At 39.7% G+C, this 7,902-nt stretch overlaps 1 pseudogene across 1 annotated transcript; it reads left to right on the top strand.

Moving 5' to 3' along the window:
- Positions 1-490: 490 nt before the first annotated feature.
- On the top strand, positions 491-1,850 carry LOC308421529 (methionine aminopeptidase 2-like; annotated as a pseudogene). The gene has a single exon. The product of its transcript is annotated as a methionine aminopeptidase 2-like (transcript).
- Positions 1,851-7,902: the final 6,052 nt, after the last annotated feature.

Here is a 7,902-nt window from a genome sequence, read left to right as displayed (position 1 = left end):
GGGAGAAAAAGAAAGGAAAGAAAAGAAAAGAGAAAAGAAAAGAAAAAATGTAGGGATAAAAGGATCCCAAATGGTATTCTGCTATACTCATAGATCAGCCCCTGTTCAACCACCATCAGAGAAGCTTCCTCTTGCAGTAGAAGGGACCAAATACAGAAACACACCGTCAGACATAATGCAATGACTGAGAGATCTTGGAACCCATAGCTCTAAATAGAGTACCTCCATCAAGTCCTTACCCTCAGACCTCAAGGAACCCAAAGGAGAGGAGGAAGAAAAAGTTCAAGAATCATCTTCATTACCACAGTATGGGACTCATCTATCTTGTGGCCTTAATGACCATCCATGAGGTAGTGACACAAAGCATTGGTGCATCTATTCCTAACCACTTCAAGCTTCAAATTAACTTAGGTACCTTCAACACATCTTCACCTGGGTCATCTTCACCCTTGCCCCCTCCCCTGCCCTCACCCTCACCCTCTCAGGCAACATGGCCACCAAGGAGGAGGCAGCATCCTTCGGTGGCTACTTGAATGATGACAGGGAAAAGGGAACGTTTAGCATGGCCAAGGAAGCCACCAAGAAGAAAAGACGGACAAAGAAGAAGGGCAAAGGGGCTGTGTCAGCAGTGTAACAAGAACTTGATAAAGAATCAAGAACCTCAGTGGATGAAGTAGCAAAACAGTTGAAGAAACAAGCACTGAAGAAGAAAGAGAGAGATGATGATGATGAAGATGGAAATGGTGATATTGATGGTGCAACTGGGAAGAAGAGAAGAGAAGAATAGAGGACCGAAAGTTCAAACAGACGCTCCCTCAGTTCCAATCTGTGACCTGTATCCTAATGATGTGTTTTCCAAAGGACAAAAGTGTGAATACCCATCCACACAAGATGGGCCACCAGATGCTTGGAGAACCACAAGTGTAGAAAAATGGGGCTAGACCAGGCTAGTGAGGAAATTTGGAACGACATCCAAGAGGCTGTGGAAGCACATCTGCAAATTATGAAATACATCATGAGCTGGATCAAGACTGGAATGACAATGATAGAAATCTATGAGAAGTTGAAGATGGTTCCCGAAAGCTAATAAACGAAGATGGGTTGAATGCAGGTCTGGCATTTCCCACTGGGTGTTCTCTCAACAACTGTACTGCACATTACAATCCCAACACTGGTGACACAACAGTCCTACAGTACCACAACATCTGTAAGATCGACTTTGGAACACATACAAGTGGTGGAATAATCGATTGTGCTTTTACTGTTACTTTTAATCCCAAATATGACATATTATTAAAAGATGTAAAAGATTCCACTAATACTGGAATAAAGCATGCTGGGATTGGCATTCATCCCTGTGATGTCAGTGGGGCCATTCAAGAAATTATAGAATTAAGAGGTAGAAACAGATGGGAAGACATATGGACATTCAATTGGGCCATGTAGAATTCATGCTGGAAAATGGTGCCCATTGTGGAAGAAGAGGAAGCTATAGGAGTGGAGGAAGGAGAGATGTGTGCCACTGAGACCTTTGGGAGCACAGGAAAGGGCATGGTTCTTGACAATATAGAATGTTCACACTACATGAAAAATTTTGATGTGGGGCATGTGCCAATAAGGCTTCCAAGAACAAAACACTTGTTAAATGTCATCAACGAAAACTTCGGAACCCTTGCCTTCTGCAGAAGGAAGCTGGATCACTTGGGAGAGAGTAAATATTTAATGGCTCCGAAGAGGCATTGTAGATCCATGTCCACTACACATTAAAGGATCATATACAGCAGTTTAAACACACCATACTGCTGTATCCAACCTGTAAAGAAGTTGTCAGCAGAGGAGATGACTATTAAACTTAGTCCAAAACCAACTCAATGTCTTTATTTTCTAAGCTTTGTTAGAACACATTATACCACAAGTAATTTTCAGCATGTTGTCTGTTTTAACAGTGGACCTGTGCAATACCGTTATCTGTATTAGAGAAGTTTGACCAAAGGCAAACTGTCTACATGCTATTAACCAAGGAAAATGCTTTCAAGACTTTAATGTTAACTGCTTCTCCCATCTAGAAAGTGCTGTACTGCTCACTAATTAGGAATTACTTACACATTTTGTTTGAATACCTAAGAGATGTTTTTTGGATATTTATATTGCCATATTTTTACTAGGATACTTTGAATGACTACATACACACAGTTCTGTACCTATGCCCTCTGGTGTTACTTGTTAACCTTCCTGGAATCCATTTTCTAAAAAATAAAGATAGTCAACCTGAACCATCACTGATATTTCCTGGCTCAAGTCAAATAGTTATGATCTACCTAGCTAGTTCAAAACAGAAAATTAAGAAGCATCAAGTAAGGAAGAAGTTGTGAAGAACGTAAGGTAAGGGGTGGCCAAGATGAACTAAGAGCTTACCTAGTTGCAAGTGGACTTGTATTTCAACCCCGGTTTGTTCAGAATCAACTCCAGCTGTTTGTGGTTGAAATTGGACACCCCTATAGACTTTGCTAAACCTGCATCTTTACACTTCTCCAGGGCCTGGGGAGAAAAAAAAAATCTGGTAAGCATGAATCATATTCTGTACTTGGGAGTTTCTCCTTAAACATCTTTGAATACTTACATAATAATTTCCATTTCTCAAAGCGATGTTGTCATTTTAACACAGCCTTGACCAGTGCACTCACCTGCTATGAATATGTACTTGTCTGCTCGTTCCATTGTGTGTACATTGAGAACAGCAAACACATATAAGTCACCCTTTACCTTCTCCCACACTCTTTTTTTTTCTCTCTTACAACCTTATTTTTAAAAAGGAGGGATACATATACAGATTTTTAAAGGCATTTTGGCATAACAATATATGAATATAGTTTTGTCAGTACTTAATTCTTTTAGAGGTTCGATAGTTGAAATCCCACTAGTTACCATAAGCATTTAGTAACACCTGTTTTGATACCACAATGAGCCACAATGGTTCTTCAATAAATTCCATCATAGTCAAAGACATGGAATTCACAGATCTTGTGCTAGTAGAAAGCATATTGCTATATTTGTCCTATGCTGTTGGAAGCTATATATGAGACAGAATGCATAATGACATGTTACATCCTCAAGTATAGCTCGCTCTGTGCTAAGCCAGATTATGCTTTTCTAAACTTGTGTTTTTCTATCCTTGAGTAGTGTTGTGACCCTTGAGTTTCTTTCTGGTTACCCCCTTTATTCAGCTCATATCTTTGATCAGCTCCATCATGCAAAAAAAAAAATCAAACTATAGTTGAGGTTAAAATTTAAAATCATAAAATAATTAAGGTCATGCCACTCAACTCTCCCTTTACAGATGAGATTACAGAAATAGAGAAGAGCTTGTTTGTGTTTCTTTTCATAGTCTTCTCTCATATATTACATCCTGACCACAGTTTCCCATCCTTCACTCCCTTCAGTTCCACCTCTCCTCTCCCCAGATCTACTTCTTTTTGATTTCCCTACAGAAAAGAGCAGTCCTCCCAAGTATATCAGCCAAACATGGCATAACAAGTCACAATAAGACTGGGCATTATGACAGGTCTTAGGATTATCAACTGATGGAAGAAAAACCCATCTCATCTGATTAATCATTAATTTGTTTCTACCTTGCCCATATTGCCTTGGGGTGCCCACAGCAGTACATACACTCCATGTATCAAGAATGTCCACTGTTTCTAAAATGACTTTCCCATTAGCATTCTTTGGCAGAAGTTCATCTCTGGGCTAAAATGAGGAGAAAAGAGAAGTTAACAAATACTTTTCCTAATAGTCAGTTTCTGGTGCCTAATGAGCTACCTCATCCAACACCCAGGATATTATATTAGTCACTTTGTGTGTGTTGTGCATGTGTCTGTATAGGGAGACTTGGGAGATAGAAAACTGAAATTATCTCAGAGATTACAGAAGAACATCTTTCCCCTTGATTGCCTCTACTTTTCTTCCCCTTCCCCTAACATGAAGCCCCAAACTTTACCACTTATGAGGGCTCCTTCAACTGGAATTCATTTCATATCCAAAAGACAGAATGGTGTGAAGACTAGAACTTATTATATTAGTCATGAGGTTTTTCTCCACTACGTGATACTCAAGTCTGAGTTAATGAGTTCATCAGATGTGATCAACAAACATGTTCCATAGTAAGAAAATAAAGCCACAAGGCCCAAAGGAGCCCAAGCCCAAATTCAAATCCAAATTCAGATCCCTCTATGTTAGTATGAAAGATACACACAGACTAGCACATTCCCTAAGAAGATAGAGAAGACCCCTAGAGTCTCAGCTGTCTCCACATTTAGAGAACTATAATAGCTAAAAAGCAGTGAGGTCCTTAAACGTTAACTCTTCAGAATACTGGAGAATGTGCATTATTCAGAGATTCTCACCTAGGGATTCACCCCACATGCAGCCACCAAGCCCACGCACTATTGCCAATGCCAAGAACTTACTGCTTACTGGCAGGAGCCTGATATGGATGCCTCCTCAAATACAGTTGAGGATGTTTGCAGCTAACCACTGGACTGAACATGGGGAACCCAATGAAGAAACTAGAGAAAGGACTAAAGGAGCTTAAAGGGTTTGCAACACCATGGGAATAACAATATTATCAACCAACCAAACCCTCCAGAGCTCCTAGGGACTAAAACACCAACCAATGAGTGAGTACACATGAGAGACCCATGGCTCCAGTTGCATATGTAGCAGAGAACAGCATTGTCTGGCATCAATGGGAGAAGAGGCCTTTGGTCCAGTGAAGGCATGTTTTCCCAGTGTAGGGGAATGCCAAGGCGCTGAGGTGGGAGAGGGTGATTGGGAGAGGGAGCACCTTCATGGAAGCATGAGGCATGGAAGCAAGAGAAGGAAGAGGGTCATGGGAGTGGGAGAAAAGGAGAAAACATTTTAAATGTAAATACAGAGAATATAATCAATCAATCAATCAATAAATAAATAAATAAATAAATAAATAAATAAATAAAAAGTCTTGCCAGTGGGTCTCTCAGCTGTCATGGAGAGTCATATAAGCATCTAACTATTCTATTCACCTGAGATAGATGCATCTCTCTTGGCAGTAGCCCATTAAAAACTCACTGGCCTGCCATAATGCAACAGTCAAGGGCATACAAATCTAAAACTGACCTTCATAGCAGTCGGCATATGGACAATGCAGAGATCTACATAATACAGCCCAAGTTTCTTCAGTGATCTCTCCAGGCACTGACGAACCAACTCTGGTCTAAAGAGAGTAGTCCAAATCTGCCGTTTTCAAACAAAATTACGCATTGTGGCAAAAGGATAGAGACCGTCCATGGTGGTCTCAGCTAAGAACAGTTGGGGCTAAAGTTTCAGACAATATATTTTGATTTGTTTTACTCCCACCCAACTTCTCCCAGACCCTCCCCACAAAGTCCTGCTCAGGTTTTCTGTATCGAGAACATCGTCAATGGAACACTGACGTAATTTCAGTGATGACAAAGCTAAGGATATAACAAGACCTAGGAAACAACCAACTTAAGTGTTTTGAAATTTAGAAGCTTGGGTCTAGAAGGAAAAAGGAAATGATGAGGTTGTGGTGGAGTCACTTCACTGTCTTTAGTAACTCCAGAAAAAGTTCCAACAGAGCCTAAAAGCAAGTTGTCACCAGCAGAGGAGACATCATTAGACATCTCAGCTCAGCTCATGTCACGCATGTCAGCTTTCCCCCTAAGAGAATGTGACAAATTTCAGCCTAGTCAGTGTTGATTTGAAAAATAACTTTTCCTTTTGGGGATCTCAGTATTACTTGGTAATCTATTTAAGAATTAGTTACTCGGGGTCCAACAAGGCCAGATAATCCAGAAGAACTGGTTTCTTCTCTTTTTTAGTATATATTATACATTTATTCATGAATATCCCTATGAAATCAGCAACAATATTTTTAAAAGTAATGATTGCACTACTTGGTCAAGCAGAACTAGCAACTTTCATTGTAAAAAGGTACAAACCTGTTAAAAATTTTATCTTATCTTACATCTTAACAATGTCTGATGCTCAAAAACAGAGTAGCTATATTCCACATCTAATACACATTAATTTAATTTGTTAGAGCAAAGCAAGATTTATTTTTCATTCATTGGTGTGTGTGTGTGTGTGTGTGTACGTGCACAGGTGCGCACGCACATGCTTGGGTACCATTCATGTCAGATAACAGGAATCATTTCTTTTCTACCTCACAGAGCCCAGGGATCAAAAGCATAGAAACCAGCGCACCTTATTTCATGAACCATTTACTGGCCTTGCCCTCTATGGTTATATAATGGGTCTTTTCAATAAATAAATTAAGCAAATTGATACCAAAAGGGTGGTTTCTCCCTCCCCATTAATATAGTTGAATTGGCAGTGGCTTTTAGCCATTCTGGCCACAAGTGTTTACCTTGGTGTAGAACAAACCCTCCCTCTTCACAGTCCCATCAGCCATCTTGTCTCAGAGGGCCTGTCCAACTTCTTCCTCATTTTGATAGAAGTATGCTGCATCTATGTGACAGAAACCCACATCAATTGCTACTTTGGTGGCCCCAGTAGCCTTGCTCTTTGGAATCTATGAAGCAAAAAGTAGAAAAAGTTGAAGATGTGACCAATTTAGAAAAAAAAAAGACATTCATTTCTTTAGAGTATGTTCTCTCAGTTACTGTCATTCCCGTAGAGTTGGTCTTGTTTGATGGTGGAAACTCAACATAGACTTATAATCTGTCTGAATACACAGACTACAAGACTAACTTCTAAATCTTGAATGACTGAATTAGTGATGTGAGATTCACATGAATGTGGGAGTACAAGTTTCACTCAGTAAAGAGCAGTTGTAAGGAACTAGCTAGCAGAAAAGCAAGCATAAAAGGAGAAATCATCTAAGGCACCCAGGAACAGGAACGGTGTACATACTCAGAGGTATGGTTGGGGTGGCAACTGAAAATTAGCTCCTATTACCCATCATTCCCAATTTCCATCCAAATAGTTTCTTTAGTTCATACAAAGTTATTTTATACCCTCCATTTTTCTAGTTCTTGCAGTCAGCATTTCTACAGTAAGCATTTACTGCGTGCCCTTTTTTGCCCAACACCATGTTACATTCTGAAGTCATAAATATCTTTCCATGAACAAAAGAGCTGCCTCTCCTTTTTTTAAGAGGTATTTGAGAAGATGGAGGAGGTGGTTAATACACAAAAAAGTATGAAAATGCGTGTGGTTGCCAACACCTACAATCCTAGCACTTAGGAGGTGGAGAGGCAGGAATATCAGATGGTCAAGGTCTCCCTTATCTATTTAGTAAGTCCAAAGGCGTGCATAGGAGCTTATCTTCTTCATCTTCATCTTCATCACCATCACCATTATAACATTACTCTCCATGATTGCTTCAAATATCTTTTATTGTGAAAGCCACACAGAAGTGGATCTTTAGCTGTTGAAGACTCCTCCCACTGCCAAGATGCATTTTAATGTCGATTAGAAGTTTAATCATGAACACACACGGGATTTGTTGATTATCAATTCATAATTATAAAGCAATTATAAGTATTGCTTTAATAGACTATGCCTAAATGTATATTGTACATTATGTCAGTAAATTTTCATAGTCTTTTAAAGCTCATTGAGAAACTTGCTCTGGAAGCAAACTTTCCTCTCCCCCAACTTCAGACCCACTTATGTTTGTGCCAGTTGTTCTCCAAAACTCTCTGCCCTGGGTCAGATTGACCTTCTGGCTTTGTACCATGAAGAGAGAAAAACTCAAGCAGCTAACGGTATTGAAAACATGTGTCTTAAAAACAGCTAGGATATAAATCATTCCTGTCAGAAGTGACTGTTGTTTATCCCATAATATGAAAACCACTGCTTTGAGAAGGATGAGGGGAT

The sequence above is a fragment of the Micromys minutus genome (assembly GCF_963924665.1).
Source record: "Micromys minutus genome assembly, chromosome: 6".
NCBI classification, from domain to species: Eukaryota; Metazoa; Chordata; class Mammalia; order Rodentia; family Muridae; genus Micromys; species Micromys minutus.
Note: the sequence above shows the minus strand (reverse complement) of the source record. Positions and strands in the feature narration are given on the sequence as shown.